The sequence below is a fragment of the Narcine bancroftii genome, chromosome 13 (genome assembly GCF_036971445.1).
Source record: "Narcine bancroftii isolate sNarBan1 chromosome 13, sNarBan1.hap1, whole genome shotgun sequence".
Lineage (NCBI taxonomy): Eukaryota > Metazoa > Chordata > Chondrichthyes > Torpediniformes > Narcinidae > Narcine > Narcine bancroftii.
In genome coordinates this window covers 86,056,822-86,076,926 of record NC_091481.1, presented here as the reverse complement: position 1 = coordinate 86,076,926, position 20,105 = coordinate 86,056,822, and the positions used below count along the sequence as shown (strand labels likewise).

The 20,105-nt window shown below is 44.9% G+C and overlaps 1 protein-coding gene and 1 pseudogene across 5 annotated transcripts in view; one reads left to right on the top strand and one right to left on the bottom strand.

The window, feature by feature from the left end:
• The window catches only part of LOC138748614 (RAC-beta serine/threonine-protein kinase), a 103,822-nt gene extending 86,277 nt beyond the window's left edge, over window positions 1-17,545 (bottom strand). For all 5 annotated transcript variants that reach the window (XM_069909116.1, XM_069909120.1, XM_069909115.1 and 2 more), the window contains exon 1: window positions 17,433-17,545. The gene's annotated coding sequence lies outside the window, so the exon portion shown is untranslated. The remainder of the gene's footprint in view (window positions 1-17,432) is intronic.
• A 219-nt stretch (window positions 17,546-17,764) lies between these two features.
• Window positions 17,765-20,105, top strand: part of LOC138747905 (reticulon-2-like) — a 41,057-nt pseudogene continuing 38,716 nt past the window's right edge.

Here is a 20,105-nt window from a genome sequence, read left to right as displayed (position 1 = left end):
ATTTCACCTAAGAATTTTAATCTTGCTTTGGGCAACCAATGGTTTGAGGCAAGCCAGTGCTGGATGGGACTCTGTGAAGGTGGGTTGGAAGATGCTCGTGTGGAGCGTCGTATCAGGTGGGACAGATAACCTGAGCCAAAAAGGCAAACTAATTGGTCCTTCATGCAGAAGTTTCAGACTCCATTCAAACCACAACTGGTGGCATCACGACAAATCAAGAAGAAAAAAAATCAGTGGTACTTTGGACAAATCAGAAGGTCCCCCAAAGACCAAAACTACAGACAAGCAGGGCACAATCAAACACATCAAGAAACCAATTCAAAACTTGCACGTCCTCAAATTTACAATCTGAAAGGGAGTGCATATGCAAAGGTTTAGCAAAAGGCAATTGGCCTGCAGGCTCATGAGGTGATACAACAAGTCAACTTCGAAAGCAGCCTCCAATTCTAGGGATCTGGCAGATTGAGGTCTTAATCCTGTAGGTGCTTAAAATATCTAATCGAAGGTCAGCTCCCTGTCCTTTTAGAAGCTGTTAGAATTAGTAGCATTCTTCAAATAGTGTTGGGGTTTTGGAGCTCCTAACCACATTAAAAGAATTCAGCCTACCTCTTTGCTTGCTTGACACATGCAAAACAACATGCAACTCACGGACAGAAGTAATTTCCTCTGAACGTCTCTCCACGACTGCTTAAAAATTGAACATCGTGCAGTTTTAAAAATAGCAAAAGTACACAAGACCACAATAAATTCAAAAGACCTTGCACCTCGTCTAAACCTGATCAGGCTTGGGGTATCCAAAGCTACTTTGAACCAATCACTGCGGTTTTATAGAAAACAACAACTCAAACCACAGTAAAGCTCCACAAACAGCATGCAAAAATGGATAAACAAATTTCCTTGCTGATCTTTATTTCAGAAAAAGATTTTGCTTTTGATACCATGAGCCATCGGTCTGAGCCCATGACTCAATAAGGCTGTTAAGTTAATGAAGCACAAACCAGTTTTCCTGGATCTGCAAGCTCATACCTCTTCTTGCAAACGGTGATGAATCTCAAATGATCAAACGCACAGGTGGCCAGATTATTGGAGGTGTTTACAGTAGTAGATACCAACGACCCAGGAAGCGAATAAAAATGGGAATTTAGAAACTTAAGACACAACCAATAGGGGCAAGAGTAGGCCATCCGGCCCATTGAGTCGGCTCCACCGTTTAATGTGATCGTGGCTGATCTGATGATCGGCTCATCTCCACCCACCTGCCTTTCGCCCCCACAATCCTTCAATTCCCCTACTATGGAAAAATCTCTCCAACCTTGTCTTAAATCTATCCACTGCTTCAATGGGCAGCAAATTCCATAGATTCCCCACCCTCTGGGAATAGCAGTTCCTCTTCATCTCCGTCCTGAATCTACTACCCTGAATCTTAAGGCTGTGTCCCCTAGTTCTAGTCTCCCCCTCCAATGGGAACAATTTACCTACTTCTATCTTATTGATGCCTTTCACAATTTTAAAATAGTCTTAATTGTAATTTAATAACATTGCAAGCAATACCTCAAGGAGACAATATAACGAACCATGATCAGATATAGAATGAAATTGATGCACAGTTTTGGGCTTTACACTAATGCTTAAGATACAGGGCAACTATTTATGAAAAATTGTAGCAATTAAGCTTTAATTCACTTAAGTTGTTCTTCTAAAGTTGAAATTAAAGGGAGACTGGGTTGAAAAATTCAACATTGAAAGGATTCCAACATAATAAATGTTTGTTCCAGCAAGAGGCATATTGAAAGGTTTAGGCCAGAGCAAAGAAATTTGGCAGGCTGAGCTTACGACAAAAGGAAGAAGGTCTTTTGCCCATTAAAAATGTTTGTAAGTTGTTGGGGAAAGGTAAAAACAAAGGATCACGGAGAGCAAGCGTCAATGAAATGGAGAGACTGAACAACCTCCATGTGTTACAATCACACGCATGCTCATTCAGGTCACTGCCTAGAGCCTCCATGTCGATGCAATCACAAAGAAGGCTCGCCAGCTATATTTTGAGGAATTTGAGGAGATTCAATATGTCACCAAAGATTCTCATTCTTCTACAGATACTGGTTACATCACTGTATGGTACGGAAGTGCCTACGTTCAGGACAAGAAAAAAACTCCAGAGGGTTGTTAACTCACTCTGCAATATCATGGGCACCAGACTTCCTTCCATTGAGGACATCTACCTGAGGCAGAGTCTTAAGCAAGCAGTCACTATCCTCAAGGACTTCCACTACACCGGCCATGCCCTCTTCACTCTACTACCATTGGGGGGAGAAAAAAGCACAGGAGCCTGAAGACGAGCACTCAGCGGCCCAAGGACAGCTTCTTCCCCGCTGCCATCAGATTCCTGAAGGATCAATGAACCAAAGACACGGCCTTACTTTGACTTTTTCTTGCACTATTTTTATTTATTTTGTACGGTAGTTTATATAAATGTCTGCACCGTGACGCTGCCGCAAAACAACACATTTCATGACGTGTTCATAACAATAAATTTGATTGGGATCCTCCTTCAGTTGGGCAGAAGTAAGGTTCTGCTCACATTACACATCAAAACATTCTAGTTGAAAATGTGTATTTCACAGAGAATGTATAAATGCATGTCTCAAAATTAAACTGCAGCGACTAAAAGAAGTGAGTCAGTTCAAAACTAACAAAACGCTGACATATGGTTGAAAATGAGGTGTTAAAAAACCTTGCATCGTTTGCTAAAGGCGATAGATTTGCATTCCTTTCAGGCACTTTTCATGACCTCTGCAGCAAAGCCATGATCCCAATAGAAAACACAGCAGCCAGTCTGTATACAGAAAACAAGACAGCGACCGACCCAATAATCACACTCAACCCATAACTAAAAAAAAAAACTTTTGCAAAAACCCAGCCAACACTTCTGTGAATAAAGCTGAGAGTTGGACTTGAAACAACCTTCTGCCTCAGTCACCGGGGTTAGCTACAAATCAATTCTTTAAAATTGTCCTTCATCCCTCCAAATACCGTGCCCCCAGGACAAATTCATCAAGAAGTAAAACTCACAAAGGGGAGAAAATGATACTGTATATATTCAAGAGGGAAATGTTTGTGTGTATTTTGGTCAGTATGGTTCATAGAGTGAAATTTTTTTTTAAATTTTATTTAAAAATTTAAAAAAAGTAAAACTCACAAGTCTGCAGACACCGTGATTGAAGTAAAAACGTGATGCTGGAGAAGCTCAGCAGGTCAAACAGTGTCCTTTACGTAGCAAAGATAAAGATACAGAACCGACGTTTCAGGTTTGAACCCCTCATCAAGGTATGAGCAAAATGTCAGCAGGAGCCCAAACAAAACCATCACCTCCTGCCTGTGGGACAGTGTCCCTCTCCTCACCCCCCTCCCCACCATTTTGTTCAGACACCTGCCAACATTTTGCTCATACCTTGATGAGGGGCTCGAGCCCGAAACGTTGGTTGCTACACTGTTTGAGCTGCTGAGTTTCTCCAGCATCATGCTTTTACCGAGGATCACTCTATCATATCGGAGTAATTGGTACATTGATAAAAAGGACTCCATCACTGATCCAGAAGTTCAGATTCCACCTGAGTGGAATTGGGATTACAAAAGGTAGGTCTCCGCAGCAACCATGAAAACTACTGGACCATCACTTTTCTAGCTCAAGGAAGGAGACTTCCCATCACTCAATCTAGTCAACACGATCTACATCTACCAATTTGTCACTGTAAAGGCATCAAAATCTGCACTTAAGCTCGAACAATTGCACAGGAAACTGTGTGCAGATTCAGTAGGGTCCCCAGCAGGTCTTCCCTGCACATGAACTTCACTGAACAGAAGAAGCAGAAGAAAGAGACGGCATCCAAGCCCGTCAAGCCTGCGCCACCATTCATAGCTGATCAACAACTGGCTCATCTCCACCTACCTGCATTTTCTCTTGATTCCCCTACTATGTAAACATCTACCCAACCTTGTCTTAAATCTATTTACTGAGGTCGCCTCCACTGCTTCAATGGGCAACGAATTCCACCGATTCCCCACCCTCTGGGGAAAGCAGTTCCTCATCTCTGTCCTTCCACTTCCTCCAGTGTTTTGGGCTCCACCCCAGAGCATTTACCTGCAAGGTCAGATGTGCCAGTCGTTTCTTACAAATAACCATTCTATTTCCCTTCTTCTGGGATTCAAATCAAACAGATTGCTCACAGAAGCCAAGTGCAGAAAGTTCATGGAGCCAATAGTTTTTCAGTGAAAAAAATCTGCCAAAGAACATTTTGTAGTTGCTTTCCAATAACGAAGTGCACGGAGGAAATGCCTGCATAAACAGCATCTACACTTACAACACGGACGTCACAAGTATCTGGTAACTGCTGAGGCAAGTTCCAGTCTTCCAAAAAATACTTGGTGCTCATGATGTCATGTCTATATATACACATTTGCACCCCCCCCCCCCCCCACCACTGCAAACCTTGGTAGAAATAAAGATTCTGCATTCTGCTGAACTTTTAAAAGCATTAATCCTATGCATGTGCCCTTGTACACCCCTCCACCCTTGTTTTCTCTGGCTGCTAACAGGTTTTCAAGTCAAACCCCCACCCCCATAAAAAAAAGTTTACAACACAAACACAAAATGGCATTCAGCTCCATGGAAGGATCTAGAATACTCGAGCAATATAGAACAGGGTCAAGCAGTTGAGTGGCCTCCTACATCACTCACACAATTACCATGCAAAATGAATGCTACTTAGTACAACTTGGACATTCTATAGCCTCGAAAACTACTCCACTGAAGCACCTTAAATATGGTTCCTCTTCCACGTCTACTCATCTTGCATCAGCCCGTGCTGACATTCTGTGTGTGCAAGGCACTGCTTCAACTGTGGTCTAACCAAACAAAGTCTGACACAAATTCAGCACGATTCCTATTTCCATCCTTTACTACACAGTGGCACAAGCTGTACAGCCACAGAGTTTTACAACTGCAGTAAAACCCCTGGTGTCTGGAATTCAAGCAACTGGCAGCCTCAAGCAACCAGCAAAAAGAACCCCGACGAAAATAAATCAATAAAGAAGAATAAATAAAAATGTAAATAGAAGATTAAAATGGAAAAGTAAATGTTCTCTGAAGTGACACATGGTGAAGATGGGAGAAAATATTCAGCCAGCGGAGTGCCTTGGTTGTGCTTTGCTCTTAGCAGCTGTGAGGCGGCACAGTTAACACAACGCTGTTACAGCGCCAGCAACCCAGGTTCGAATCCCACACTGTCTGTAAGGAGTTTGTATGTTCTCCCTGTGTCTGCGTGGGTTTCTTCCAGGTGCTCCAGTTTCCTTCCACCATTCAAAAAGTACTGGGGTTATAAGTCAATTGGGAAGGCATGGGCTCGTGCTATTGCGCCCAATGTCTAAATGTTAAAAATTATATTGAATAATTATAATAGAGTTGTGTGAAATAGTAACAGCGTCACCCAGGATGCCAGTCGCTGTTGGGGTGACTCTCTTAAAGTGTCACTATCCCGAGTCGCTGCAATCAGAGAGTTTATCTGAAAACATGGGAGATTGGGGGGGTGGAAATTGATTATCTATAATGTTATTGTTCATCTTTCGGGCAGCTCCATGGAGGGGGAGGAACCTGCAGATGCAGCGACGGTTAAATATCTTCAAAGAATGTGACTGAAAATAAAGTAAAATTCTTTAAGGTTTGTCTATTCATGCAAGTGAAGTTTGTTCGGTGCAAGTACAGTCTAGTATTCTTATCTTATAAACTGTTTATTCTTCATGCAGATGTATTAGTTGGGTATTGCAAGTCTCAAGAAACTGGAAAATACACTTATCCGGCATCTACCAATCCCCATTGGTGCTAGATACCAAGGGTTTTACTGCATTCCCAGAATTTAAAGGATTTCTAAGTTCACATCTCTGGGTCCCTGCACTCTAAAGACATCATATTTTTGAACTGCATCCATTTACAACAAATTTCTGCATTAAACAACATTGAACATAACCACAGTACACTTCTCTTTTCAAAATGAAGTGCAATGTGACTGCTTAACGTTACAGCAAATGCCTGTTTATGCAGAAGTACTTGTTGCAAAAACTAGTCACTTCAGCAAGTAGGAATTGTACACAAATTGAAGTCTGTCATCATTCTGCACCATACCCACCCAAATGAGAAACAGCACACGTTAGATACAGAGTAAAAGCTTTAACTGGTTCAGTGCCTCCACGGCAGTTAATACTGAATTCACCTTAAAAAAGGATCCAATTATTGATTAAACAGGTTTAATGGACAGAACTAAACACCAGTGGACCAACTTACAGAAATGGCGTAACTGGTCCATCGCAGCACACGCCACACCTCCACAGGAGGAACTAGCCGCTTGACAAGTTTACAGAGATACTTTCCATTATAAACATGTGCAACTTTTAAAACCGGGAATGAAGGAGAATTATGTGCATTTTGGTCACCTAACTACAGTATTGATAGAGTGCAGAGACGATTTACAAGGGATTCGAGGAACCGAGTTTATAAGGAAAGGTTAAACAGGTTAGGACTTCATTCCCTGGAGGGTCAGAGGGCAGATTTTGTAGAAATATACAAAATTATGAGGGGTATAGTAAATGCAAGAAGGCTTTTTCCACTGAGGTTGGGTGGGACAAGAATAGAGGATAAGGGTGAAAGGCGAGATGTTTGAAAGTAGTTTGGTGGAACTTCACCCAGAAAGTGGTCAAGAGTGTGGAATGCCGAAGTGGTGAATGAAGGCTCAGTTTTGACATTTGAATAGATACATGGATGGGAGGGTTATGGAGGCCTATGATCTAGGTCAAAAGGACAAGGTAGAATAATAGCTCAGCATATTATGGCACATTTTGTGCCATTCTATGGTATAGTTCAATTTCTATTGCATGTTCAAAGCCAAGGGAATAACTTGTGTGTTAACCAAGCATGATTTTTTAATTCTCAGCTAACTCACCAACGGAGTACTAAAGATGGACTTTCGGGTGACAAGCAATTATTTTAAGACATACAGCATGGTAAAAGGCCCTTTTGGCCACAAGCCCACGTCGCCCAATTACGTCCAGTTGACCTCCAAACCCCAGTAAGTTTTAAAGGGTGGGAGGAAACCAGAGCCTCCTTACAGACAGTGTGCGATCACTGGCTCTGTAACAGCGTTGTGCTAACTGCTACGCTAACTGTGCCACCCAGAAAAAATACAATGATCTTGTGTTCTGGTCAATATTCATCCTTCAAACAATAAAGCTGATTATCTGATCATAATCACTTTCTAAACAATAATCAGCGACTGTAAAAATGCTGACGTCCTACAGAGGTTCTGCGAGTCAAAAGGACACAGAGATCCTGCCATCCAGTGCCCAAAGCCCCAACAGAATCCTTAGATTCCCAGTGTTAACCCACCTTCATTATTGTTCAATTTTTGTCCCTGGAAAGAGGGGGGGGGGGGGCAGGGGCAGAAAGAAGCAGTGGTGGAGAAAGGTAGATGTTAGACACATCTTTTTCCCCTTTTGTATTTAAGACCAGCAAACGCATTCAGAAAAATTGGAGGGGTTTAAAAAACAACCAACCAACAGATTCCCAGGGAAAAATACCCAAACCTTTCCCCCACTCTCTTTCAAAAAGACGACAGACCGTGGCCACATTTTCAATTGTCCACATGTAGCCACTGACCACTTTAAAACTCTAGTTCCTTCCCTCTTGTCTTTGATCACAAGGGCACCTAAACCACAATGAGATCAACTTGCAGGCCTTTTACTGTCCATGATCAGGTATGTAAAAACAAAACATGGCAGTGATGCTACAATATCGCCTTTGTTTTCCCCACAAACAGATCCTAGGGGGGTGTGATCTAAAGTCAGCTGTGCGAGAGATTTTTCTTTGAACGGAGAAATACACGATCAACATATTGACAATAATTGGAAAAGAGTTGTATTCAACTATCTGCAGAATGAATAAACCCTCTATCCAAGATGAAGATCTAAAACACAGGAATTCAACAGAATCGCAATAGTTGGATTATGCATCAGTACTTAAATTAAAGGCAAACCCTTACTGGCCTGCAATGCAATTAACTATCCAATAGCTCTAATAGCTCTAGCGATTATATCAATCAACATCTTCATCATACTGGAGCTCCAAATGATCCAACATAACCCAAGGAACAGACGGATCTAAAATTGTGCGGTTTTTTTAAAATCCGTGTAAGTGTGTTAGAATAATTTAATACCCTCCTGCTTTGGAAAAGAAATCATCTTCAACTAAAATAGCAGAATTAACTTTGATTTGCCTCTCACATAAGCTTGGACAATAAACCAGACTTGCATATATACAACTCAGTGTCGAGAACATCACCGCGGATAATTTTCCTGCTGATCTTCAGGGGATTCCTCAGCAGACCACAGAATAGGCCCGTGCTTAATATTTCTGCCAGACAAACACTCCCTTCTTAAGCAGCCCATTTGCAATATTTCATAGCAAACATGCTACCAAACCTTCCAAAAGGCACTTCAGATACCTCAGCCATCCGTATATACACCAGACCCCTCAAAGCTAGCAAGACCTCACTGAGCTCCATCTTTCCTCAAAGCCACTTTGCAAGATCCCAGCTCCTGGGGATTACTGATCCATCTCCTGAGGGTGGAGGGCACCAATTGAGTTGGTATTGTCAGCCGAGAGTTCATGCTTCAGATGTGTACAAGAAGCAGTGTTAAAAGAAGAATGAATGACAGCTTCTGCCCGAGAGTCAGTGAACCCCACATTGGTCAGATATTGGAAGGACTAAAAGTGACAAGGAGCAGCACCTTTAGAGCTCAATCACAACTCCTGTGTTCTCTGGGGTGTCAAGCGACTGAGGGGAGCGGTAAGAGAAGTTCATAAAGCTACAAGACGTTTGGTAGGTAGCAACAATATTACTCCCAGGGGAAGAACGTCAAATCCAAGAGGCCATGTGTTTAATATGATGGTGGGGTCAGGTGAGAGTTTGAAGATTTTTTTTGTCATTTTAAATTCTGGTGTCTGGAACAGAGTGCTGGGAGTAATGGTGGAAGACCATTGTAGCTTCTAGCTACAAACATACAGGGAACAGAGGGGCGTGCATCATGAGCCAGCAAAGTTCCAGTTTAATTTGGCATTATGTTCGGTGTAGACTGTACTGTTCTGTCGAATCCCGTTGCCAGCCATCACATCGCTGCTCCCTCTTCTCAAACAAGACAAGGAAAGTCCCACTGGTTCAAGACAAGGTGTTCACAAAGGACAAATCAGTCAAGCGAGGAGGTGCCATTCTACATGGCTTGCAAGGATCTAGATTGCCTGGAGAGAGCAGAGGCAGATTCGGATTTATTACCAGAGTACATACACGATATCACTTGGGCCAGAGAAAGTTCATTGGAGTCTCCTTCCCCAATCCCCCCTCCCCCTCCCCCCCCCAGCACCCCCATCAATGTGATCTACCAGGATTGTTGTCTCAATTAAAATCCTTGAGGACACCTTCCACCCTGCACACAGCATCTTTCAGCTGCTCTTGCATCAGAGCCAACACCACCAGGCCGACAAACAGCTGGTCTCTGTGAAGACTTGTCCTGCGCTTGTCCTGTGTTACGTCTGGTTGTGTGGCTGCACGTTTTGTACCGAGGACCAGAGGATGCAGTTTCATTGGGTTGGTCAATCAGATGTCAATAAACATGACTGAGCATACAACCCTGAGGCAGAATTACCACTTCTTGGCCGCCCCCAACAAAACTGTACTCAACGAACACATGTAGACAAATAAAGAAATGCAAACAAACTGTGTAATACAGTCGGAGGAAAATCAATAAAGTGCGAAAGTAAGAGTCTTTAAATGAGTCCCTGACTGAGTTTGTAGTTGAGGAGTCTGATGATGGAGGGGGAACAGCTGTTCCTGAACCTGGTGGTCATACACGATATCACTTGTGGCACCAATACCTCCTTCCTGATGGCAGCAGCGAGAACACAGCATGTGCTGGGTGGTGTGGATCTTTGACGATCGCCACTTCTGTCCACCAGCAACGTTCCCCGTTGATGTTCTCAATGGTGGTGAGGGTTTTACCAATGGTGCTAACTGGCTGCAATGTGGTCTGGTACGGGGACACCAATACCCCAGAGTGTAAAGCCCTCTAAAAGGTAGTGGACACAGCCCAGAACATCATAGGCAAAATGAGTAGAAATAGATCGGATTTGATGGACAAAACATCACTGCATGAAACAGACAGACTGCACGGTAATCTCATTTGTGCAGCACCGTCTGACATTCAGTTCTCGACTTGAGTAACTGCAGGAGCATCAAAAACCAGTTCAGTGATTCTGGCCCAAAATGACAAGAGGCCTACAGATGCTGGGAGACTGGTGCAAGGACCACTCAAGGAGATAAACAAGAGGTCTGCAGATACTGGAAGACTGGTTCAAAGACCACTCAATGAGATAAACAAGAGGTCTACAGATACTGGGAGACTGGCGCAAAGACCACACGAGGAGATAAACAAGAGGTCTGCAGGTACTGGAAGACTGGTGCAAACACCACACGAGGACATAAACAAGAGGTCTACAGATGCTGGAAGACTGGTTCAAAGACCACACAAGGGTGCTGAAGGAACTCAGTGGGACAGGCAGCACCCAGGGAAAGTAACAGACTGTTGACATTTTGCAAAAACCAGGTGAGACTAACTTGATGAGGGGCTCAAGCCCAAAACGTCAGTTCTGTATCTTTATCTTTGGTATATAAAGGATACTGTATGACCTGCAGAGTTTCTCCAGCATTGTGTTTTTACTTCAACCACCGTGTTTGCAGACTTTCACATTTTACTTGAGACTACAAAAACTAGGCCAACATTCTAGTGTGACTACTGAAGAGGTGCTGCTCTTTTTTTCCCCCCAGATGAATGTTGAAAAATCCATCTGCTCTCTGATGCTCAACTTGTCCTGAGCATTGGCACTTCTGTACCAGACGGTGATGTAACCAGTCAGAATGCTCTCCAAGGGTTTCTAACTCAGCCTGCGACATCACAGGCACCAGTCTTCACTCCATCAAGGACATCTACAAGAGGCAATGTCTCAAGAAAGCTGCCTCTATCTTCAAGGACTCCCACCACCCAGGCCACACCCTCTTCACTCTGCTACCCTCATGGAAAAGGTCCTGGAGCCTGAAGCACCCAGCGACACAAGGACAGCTTCTTCCTCTCCGCCATCAGATTCCTGAATGAACAATAAACCGTAGACACTATCTTACTTTATCTTTTGCTTGAACTATTTTTATTTATTTTGTAAGGTGATTTATATAAATGTTTGCACAGCGATGCTGCCACAAAACAACAAATTTTGTAACATGACAATAAATTCTGATTCTGACTGGAAGTAGTGTTAGGGATTATTTTAAGGCATACAGGTCAAGAACCTCAGACATCAGTAAAACCAGGTTACTACTTTATTAAATTTATAAATTCCGACAGACAGCACAGGAATAGGCCCTTTCGGCACAAACCCATGCCACCCAATTGACCTGAAACCCCCCCCCCCACCCTAAGTTTTGAACAGTGGGAAGAAACCAGAGCCCCAAAGGAAAACCCATGCAAATACAGGGAGAACACGCAAACTACTTAGACAGTGTGGGATTTGAACCCCAGTCCCAATTGTTGGCACTGTAAAAGTGTGCACTAACCACACCACCCCAAATTTGTGGGATCTTCTTCAAGGTTCCTTTAATTGTCAAGTAATAAACACATTCAAAATGTAATATACATGATTAACTTTTCATCTTGTGCACAATTGACTCACAGTCATCGATGACCACTTGCAGGCACTGCAAAGTTGGGAAGGAATGATGCAAACACAATTTTCTTTCGTTTGGTTCATTAGTCTTCGATATGGGAAGTAAAACCCAACCATTTGGCACCAGTTTCACACTGGCTTTTCATCTCTGCTTGTTGCCCAGACTGTGCCAATGGGATTAAAAGCCATTTGTCTGCCAGCCACAGAGCAATAGCCCTGGTTCAGCACCGCCCAGTGACAGCACAGACGGAGGACGTGGCTGCAGGAGATGCCACATAGAGAAAGGAACAACGAGATCAAAGCAAATGATCAGATCTTTTCACTACAACCATCCCATGCTGAAAAGAACAGAAGAGACAAACTAAATATTTCAGAGCTCACACTGAGCTGTGCGATGCAAAGTCAAAGAGAACAAAAGGTCGTACCAAGAAGTAAAACATGAAAGTCTGCAGACACCGTGAATGAAGTAAAAACACGATACTGGAGAAACTAAGCAGGTCAAATAGTGTACTTACATAGCAAAGATAAAGATATATAACCAATGTTTTGGGCTTGAACACGTATCAAAGTAGCACCATATACATTTGTGTAAAAGTCAATTTTTTTAAAATCAAATTTGGGGGGGGGGAGTGGAGGGGGTCAACAGATACTACTTTTGACCACAGTAAGTACCTACGTCAGTCAAGGCGTCAGAAGCTCTCACTTGGCTGGGACCAGGTGATATGTCCATGTTCGGGGCATTGGGAGTTCGGGTGGGTGAGCGGCCAGGGTGAGGATCTACAGTGTCATGAGCTCGGATGGGAGGGCAGCCCAGGTGAGGGTTCACAGTCAGAGCGTAAGGAACACAAAAGGGCAGATGGCTGGGTTGAATGTTCTTGGTCGGGGTGTCAGGAGCTCAGATGGGCGGGTGATCAGGATTTCGGGAGCTCTGGTGGGCGGGTGTCCAGGGCAGGGATCCACAGTCAGGGAGTCGGAAGTTCGGACGAACAGGCAGTCGGGGCCAAAAATAGGAAAGGGGGGGGATTCGACATTTAAACGGGATCAACTATTCCTCAAGTGCGACAATTTCCCACAATCAGTTCCAAACCTTAAGGATAAATATCACTTCAATAAGTACCTACGTCTTTGAAATTGCTTCACCATTAACTCCACCAGCTGTTAGTTTCCAGCACAAGTCCTGAACTGGCCACAGAGCAGGATTACAAGTTGGACAAAAATACTCTATATTCCCACCCATCATCCAGAAGAATCATAAAATATTCTCTATTCCCACCCAGCATGCAAAGCAGGGTGGCAGCACAGCCTGAACCCCACTCAAAGGGATAAATACCACAGCTAGCTCCCTTTCCCTTCCCTCTGCCACGCAAATCACTTTATTTAGGCAAGGCCTGCTGGTAAAAATCAAAATCAGGGCTGCCAGGCTGGGAAATAGCTTCTTCCCTCAGGCCCCGAGATCAATGGGCAGCATTCTGTAACCAAGCAAAACATCCCAAATATTTGCATCATTTATTTTGATTATTTATGGTCTGGAGAGACGTCATTTCGTCAGGTGGTACATGTAAAAAATCAGAAGATAATAAACTTGAACATAGCAACCAATATGATCCATTTGAGATATTCTACCTGCAGAAAACCAGTGCAGAGAATCTGGTCAGTTACTGTCAGGCACTGCAACAGGGAAAACAGAATTCATCCTGTAAGTCATGGACAAATTCCAAAGCCAGCTACATTTGTGTGACCTGGGAAAAGATAAGAAGACTCCTCCAAACATTCCCCTTTAGCAAGAGATTTCTTCAGAGGGTTAACTCGGCCAGTGCCATCACAGGCACCAGACTTCACTCCATTGAGGCAGTGTCTCAAGAAAGCAGCCTCGATCCTCTAGGACCCCATCACCCAATGTAGTGAAGATTCGCTACTGAGCTATACAAAACCATGGCACAAAAGCCAGACCCCGAAATGTTACTTCTGCGGCTTGGCACTAAATGTCCGCAACCAGTGCCCCACACAGAGCCAACTGTGGGAAGAAGGGCCATTGGGCCAGAGCTTGCCGAGCTAGAGTCGACATCTGGCACTCGTGGGGAGCAGAAGAGAGAGAAGAAGCAGCGCTCAAGCACTGATGCTAAGCGAGGTCATTGTCATAACGCCACGACACTAAGCTAGAAAGTCAATTATTCGTCTAGCCCGACTTCAGCTTCTTCGCGGATCGACCAGTGACAAGGCAAGGCCCTGCAGGCCAATGCCACAAGGAGATCCAATCCTGGCTTCCATGAAGGTAAATCAAGATAAATCCTACGATCTGCAGCCGTCCACGATGAAAGTGGAGGTAAATGGGCAGCCTATTAACTGTTGATTTGATTCAGGCAGTACAGTTACATTCACCCTTCAACTACTAGAGGACTAAATCTAGCGTAATACCCGTCTAAGCGCACGAGCACGATGGCTTGCTCGGGACTAGAACAAGATACTCCACCCAGGCCACGCCCTCTTCACTCTGTTACCATCAGGATACGAGTTTGAAGACACACACGCCACCTTACAAAAACAACCTCTTCCCCTCCGTCATCAGATTCCTGAATGAACAATGAACCACAGACAGTGCCCCACTTTGGTTTTTTCTTTTTCTTGCACTATTTTGTAAGGTGGTTTATTATATAAATGTGATGCTGCCGCAAAACAACACATTTTGTGACATATTTAGGAGAATTAATTCTGATTCTGAATACTTTCAGTGACTTTTCAAACCTAAATCATCAATTTTGGGATGGTTTTTGATGACTACTTTCCGTGGTCCAGTCTTGTTCCAATACAAGGTCTTTAAAATGCAAGAATATTAGTTACGATCAGAATCTTTGTTAACTTTCAAAGGAGAATCTAAAAGTTTTAGATGCTGGAAATAGATCAGCCAGAATTTTGGACCAAAGATGAACTATGCTGAGGGCAACTGCACACGTTCACAAGCTCCACAAAGACCAGCACCCAGGGTCACAAATGGCCCTGGTTCACTGGAACTGAGACAGCTGCACCACTGCTGATCAAATTCTCTCTCCAGAGACGCTTCCTGACAAGCTGAATGGTTATTGTTTACCACTTGCAGTTTTGGAATCTCACACACAAGACTGTTAGCCCATGGCTGTAGGATATAGGAACATAAGAAATAGGAGCAGGAGTAGACCATCCAGCCTGTCGAGCCTGCCCCCCAATCGGCTCATCTCCATCCACCTGCCTTTCCCCCATATCCCTCAATTCCCCTACAGTGTAAAAATTTATCCAACCTTCTCTTAAATATATTTACTGAGGTCACTTCCACAAACACATGGAGACGTGTGCCAGTGGAAATCAACCATTCTCAAGATCAGCAAATGAAATCAAATCAAAATTTCCACTGACCCCCTCCCCCCTTCTCCCAGAATATACAAGATAGTGATGCTCTGCAGAGGGGAACTCTTATTTACCAGCCCACTCTCTCAGAGGGCCACAAACAACCCTGTGATTGAACACGGTTGCAAGCCATCTTTTCCATTGGCGATCTACAGGAATCAATTCTTTCCAGATTCACACTGCAGCAAGTGCGATAAAATTATCACAAATGCACCCAGTACATCAATGAAAGCCATTGCCATTTTTAAAATTAAAATACAAAATTAAATTTAAACAAACATTATGGTTCTGGCCCACACCATCCAATTACACCCAATTGACCCACAACCCCTAAACATTTGAACGGTGGGAGGAAAACAATGCAGGTCACAGGGAGAAGGTACTAACTCGTTACAGACAGCTTCGGATTCGAATCCGGATCGCTGGTGCTGTAATAGTGTTGCGCTAACCACTACGCTGACTGTACCACCCAGACTGATTTATTTTGTAGATGTTTAAAAAAGACAGAATGCTGAAAACACTTAGCAGGTCAGACAGTATCTGCAGAGAGAGAAAAACAAAATTAGCATGTCGAGCATATCATCTCCACAAACAAGGTCAGCCTGAAATAACAATTTCTTTCAAATGACCTGTGATCTATTTCCAGCATTTTCTGTTTTAATTCAACAAACCTTTCTTCAGTTAAACACCATAACAATATAATTCAGATCTGTTACCAACACCTGCAATAATTATCACATCTTCCACCAACAATCACCACCTCCTAAAGTACAGCATACATCCTGTAAAGTGGAATTATTAACAAGTACTTGTGGCAGGAATGTCTTTCATGGTTCTACAGATACACAGCTGGTCTGAGACCAGACAGATTGATTCTATTCCAACAGATACCAACTGTAGGGTCCAAAAATCTCAAGCCCTTTTTTCTACTGGCATCCCAGTATATTGGCTGTGCAGTGTCCTGGTTGAAGAAGCCATTTTTGCTGTCCCACTGGGCCACCTTTAACCGGGACACAAACCGCTTTCCACGACATCCCCGGGGACCACATCATCCCCAGGGAAAGAAGAGCCTTCCTAAAACAATAGTCCCAGGATGTAACTGGCCCTTTTTCCACTGGTTTAATCGGCACTCCAGGTCCTGATGCCAGGAACCTGAGTAGGGGTCAAGGCTGCCAATCCCCGCTATGATTTGACACTGATTGATTCACTTTTCCACGGAACCCTTCACCAGAAAATTGGCTGTCAATTCCTGGGATAAGGTTCCAGTAGAAAAGGGGCTTCAGTTCATTCACCCCTTCCTCGCCAACATACAATCGGCAAAGCCCCATCATAGAAGACCCCACTCGTTCCTGCAGGACAATCTATAATCAACATTCACCAGGAAGAATGATTTCACCAGGATTGGATGGGAATTTGAGACTTATTCCATTTAGAAAAGTTCTCATTCCATTGTTTCCACCACTCAAATCAAGAGGGCAAAGTCCTTACAATCCTCAGAAACACCAGGTCCAAAATCTCCCAATCCCAATGCAATCAATCAAAACAGACTCACAACTCCCTCCCTGTAAAAAAAAACAAGCACAACTTCCACCCTCTCCTAAGACAGGATCAAACTCCACCCCACACTTGGACAAAAAAAATTATAGGACAGAGGTCCCTCCCACCACAAATTCAGGTCTGTTTGTCTGTGATTTAATGGACCTGAAATGGCAGCAAGTCTAACAGACGATGACCAAGGCGTAAGGGTCCTTCAGGATGTTGGTTGCTCCCCAGGGTCCCCCGCCCCACCGCAGATCCAGGGTCCCCCGCCCCACCGCAGATCCAGGGACCCCTCCCCCACCGCAGATCCAGGACCCCTCCCCCACCGCAGATCTAGGGACCCCCTCCCCCACCGCAGATCCAGGGCACGCCCCCATCGCAGATCCAGGCACGCCCCCCCCAATCGCAGATCCAGGCACGGCCCACTCCCCATCGCAGATCCAGGCACGCCCCCCCCCATCGCAGAGCCAGGCCCCCCCCATCGCAGATCCAGGCCCCCCCCATCGCAGATCCAGGCCCCCCCCATCGCAGATCCAGGGCCCCCCCATCGCAGATCCAGGCCCCCACTAATCAGATCCCCAGGAGGAGGCCCCCGGCAGCCCGTGGCCGCGTCGCCCCTCTCTACCTCCTTCGGTCTCTCACCGCCGTGGGCCCTCGGGGGACACCTCGGCCTCAATCCCCTGTGCCCACCGCCCGTCCTTACCTCCGGCCCGCGGCCTCTCTCCTCTTCCCTCCCCGGGGTTCTGACTCCGAGGCTCCCCTCACACCGAGCGGCTTAGGCCCAGCTCCCGGACATGACTCCGAGACGGCCGGAAATGGTCCGGGCCAAGCGGCCGCAGAGCACGACGGGAGAACGCGGCCGACCAATCGCGACGCGCCTCTCGTGCGGCGAGCGGGGCGCTTCTGATCATGAGCCAATCAGGGGCGGCTGAAATGGCAGCCACTCGCCGTTGGATTAGAGGGTATCCAATCAAGAGGGAGGATAGGACAGCCAATAGAAAGGGAGAAAAGCAAAAGATGCTACAGATGCTGGAATCCGGAGCGAAAGGCGGGTGACTGGAGTTCGAGCAGCGTGTGAGGGGGTAAGTCTCAGGGGTCCCCAGGGAATCACGGTCCCCCAGGGATGAGGGGGTCCCCTCGGGTGAAAGCGTGGGGGGGGGGGTTTGAATGTGGTGAGGAGGTTAATGAGGTGAGGGGGTTAATGAGGTGAAGGGGGTTAATGAGGTGAAGGGGGTTAATGAGGTGAAGGGGGTTAATGAGGTGAAGGGGGTTAATGAGGTGAAGGGGGTTAATGAGGTGAAGGGGGTTAATGAGGTGAAGGGGGTTAATGAGGTGAAGGGGGTTAATGAGGTGAAGGGGGTTAATGAGGTGAAGGGGGTTAATGAGGTGAAGGAGTTGTAGGTCAGGCGAGGTGATGGGGAAGTCAATTAGGTGAAGGGAGGTCAGTGATTTAAAGGGGTTCAATGAGGTATAAAAAGGTCATAAGATCTAGGAGCAGAAGTAGGCCATTCAGCCCATCAAGTCCACTCTGCCATTCTAATAATGAGCTGATCCATTCTCCCACTCAGCCTCACTCCCCTGCCTTCTTTGATACCCTGATTATTCAGATACCTCTAAATCTCTGCCTTAAATACACCCAGTGACCTGGCCTCCACAGCCATCTGTGGGAGCAAATTCCAAAGGTTCACCACCCTCTGGAATGAAGAAATTCCTCTGCATCTGTTTTAAATGGGTGCCCTTTAATCCCTTGTTCTTTTCTCCAAGTGCAGTCCAAGAGCCGTCAAATGTTACTTAAATGCTAATCCCTTCATTCCAGGAATCATTCTTGTGAATCGCTGAACCCTGTCCAACACCAGCACATCCTTCCTTAAATAGAAAAGCCCAAAACTGTACCCCGTACTCCAAGTAAGGCTTCAACAGTGCCTTATAAAGCCTCAACTTCACATTCCCTGCTCTTGTATCCTCTTTCTCTAAATATGAATGTCAGCATATGTATTGTATTTATACATGTGTTGTATGTGCATGTTGTTTTGTCGGGTTGTACTTGTGCAGTCAGATGACAATAAACTTGACTTGAATGCCAACATTACACTCACCTACTTCGCCACCAACTCAACCTGGAGATCAATCTTTAGGGTATTCTGCATAAGGACTCCCAAATAAGTCCCTTCGCCCCTTTGAACTTTTCATCCTATCCAAATAATAGTCTGCCCTTTTATTCCTTCTACCAAAGTGCATGGTCAAGTCAAGGTCATTGTCATCTGATTGTACGTGCAACCGAATGAAATAGTGTTCTCTGGTCCTCGGTGCAAAACACGCAAATATACAACCAGATGGAACACACATACAAATACATAATGCATACATAGGACAAGTATTATATCTTTAAAAATAAATATTGTTTTGTATAAATGAGAGTCTCGGATGGTAAGCGTGAGCAGTTCCTTTGGTCGTTCAGCGTTCTCACTGCCTGTGGGAAGAAGCTGTTCCTAAGCCTGGTGGTGCAGGCTCTGATCCTCCTGGATCTCTTCCCCAACGGGAACAGCTGAAAGATGCTGTGTGCAGAGTGGAAGGAGTCCTCAATGATTTTAGCGCCCTCTTCAGACAATGATCCCGGTAAATCACATTGAATCGTCTCTGCCACTCTTGGTGTCCTGTGGACTGACCTCTGATCCATTTTTCTACAGCAACCACACCATGATGCAGCTGGGCAGGATGCTCTTGATTGAGCCTCTATAGAAGATTGACGTAATGGTGGCTGGTAGTTTTGCCCACTTCAGTCTTCTCAGGAAGTGCAGTTGCTGTTGTGCCTTCCTGACAAATGAGATGGTTGAGTGTCCGTGATAGATCACTTAAGTGAACTCCTAGGAACTTGGTCCTCACCACTATCTCCACTACCAAGTTATTTCAGATTTAGGTTTATTGTCAGAGAACATACATCATTTACAACCCTGAGATTTCTTTTTTCTGTGGCCACGGCAGAATTACCACTACCTGTAATTGGTGGTGCAAAAAATAAACTACACAGTGTAAAACATGTAGACAAACAAAGAACTGTAAACAAACTGTGCAATACAGAGAGAACAAAAGAAAATCAATAAAGTGCACATGTAAGAGTCCTTGAATGAGTCCCTGATTGAGTTTGTCGTTGAGGAGTCTGATGGTGGAGGGGGAGCAGCTGTTCCTGAACTTGGTGGTGCGAGTCATGTGATACCGATACCTATTTCCTGATGGCAGCAGTGAGAACATAGTGTGTGCTGGGTGGTGAGGGTCTTTGATAATCGCTGCTGCTCTCTGATGGCAGCGTTCCTGTAGATGCACTCATTAGTGGGGAGGGTTTTGTCTGTGATGTCCTGGACTGTGTCTACTACCTTTT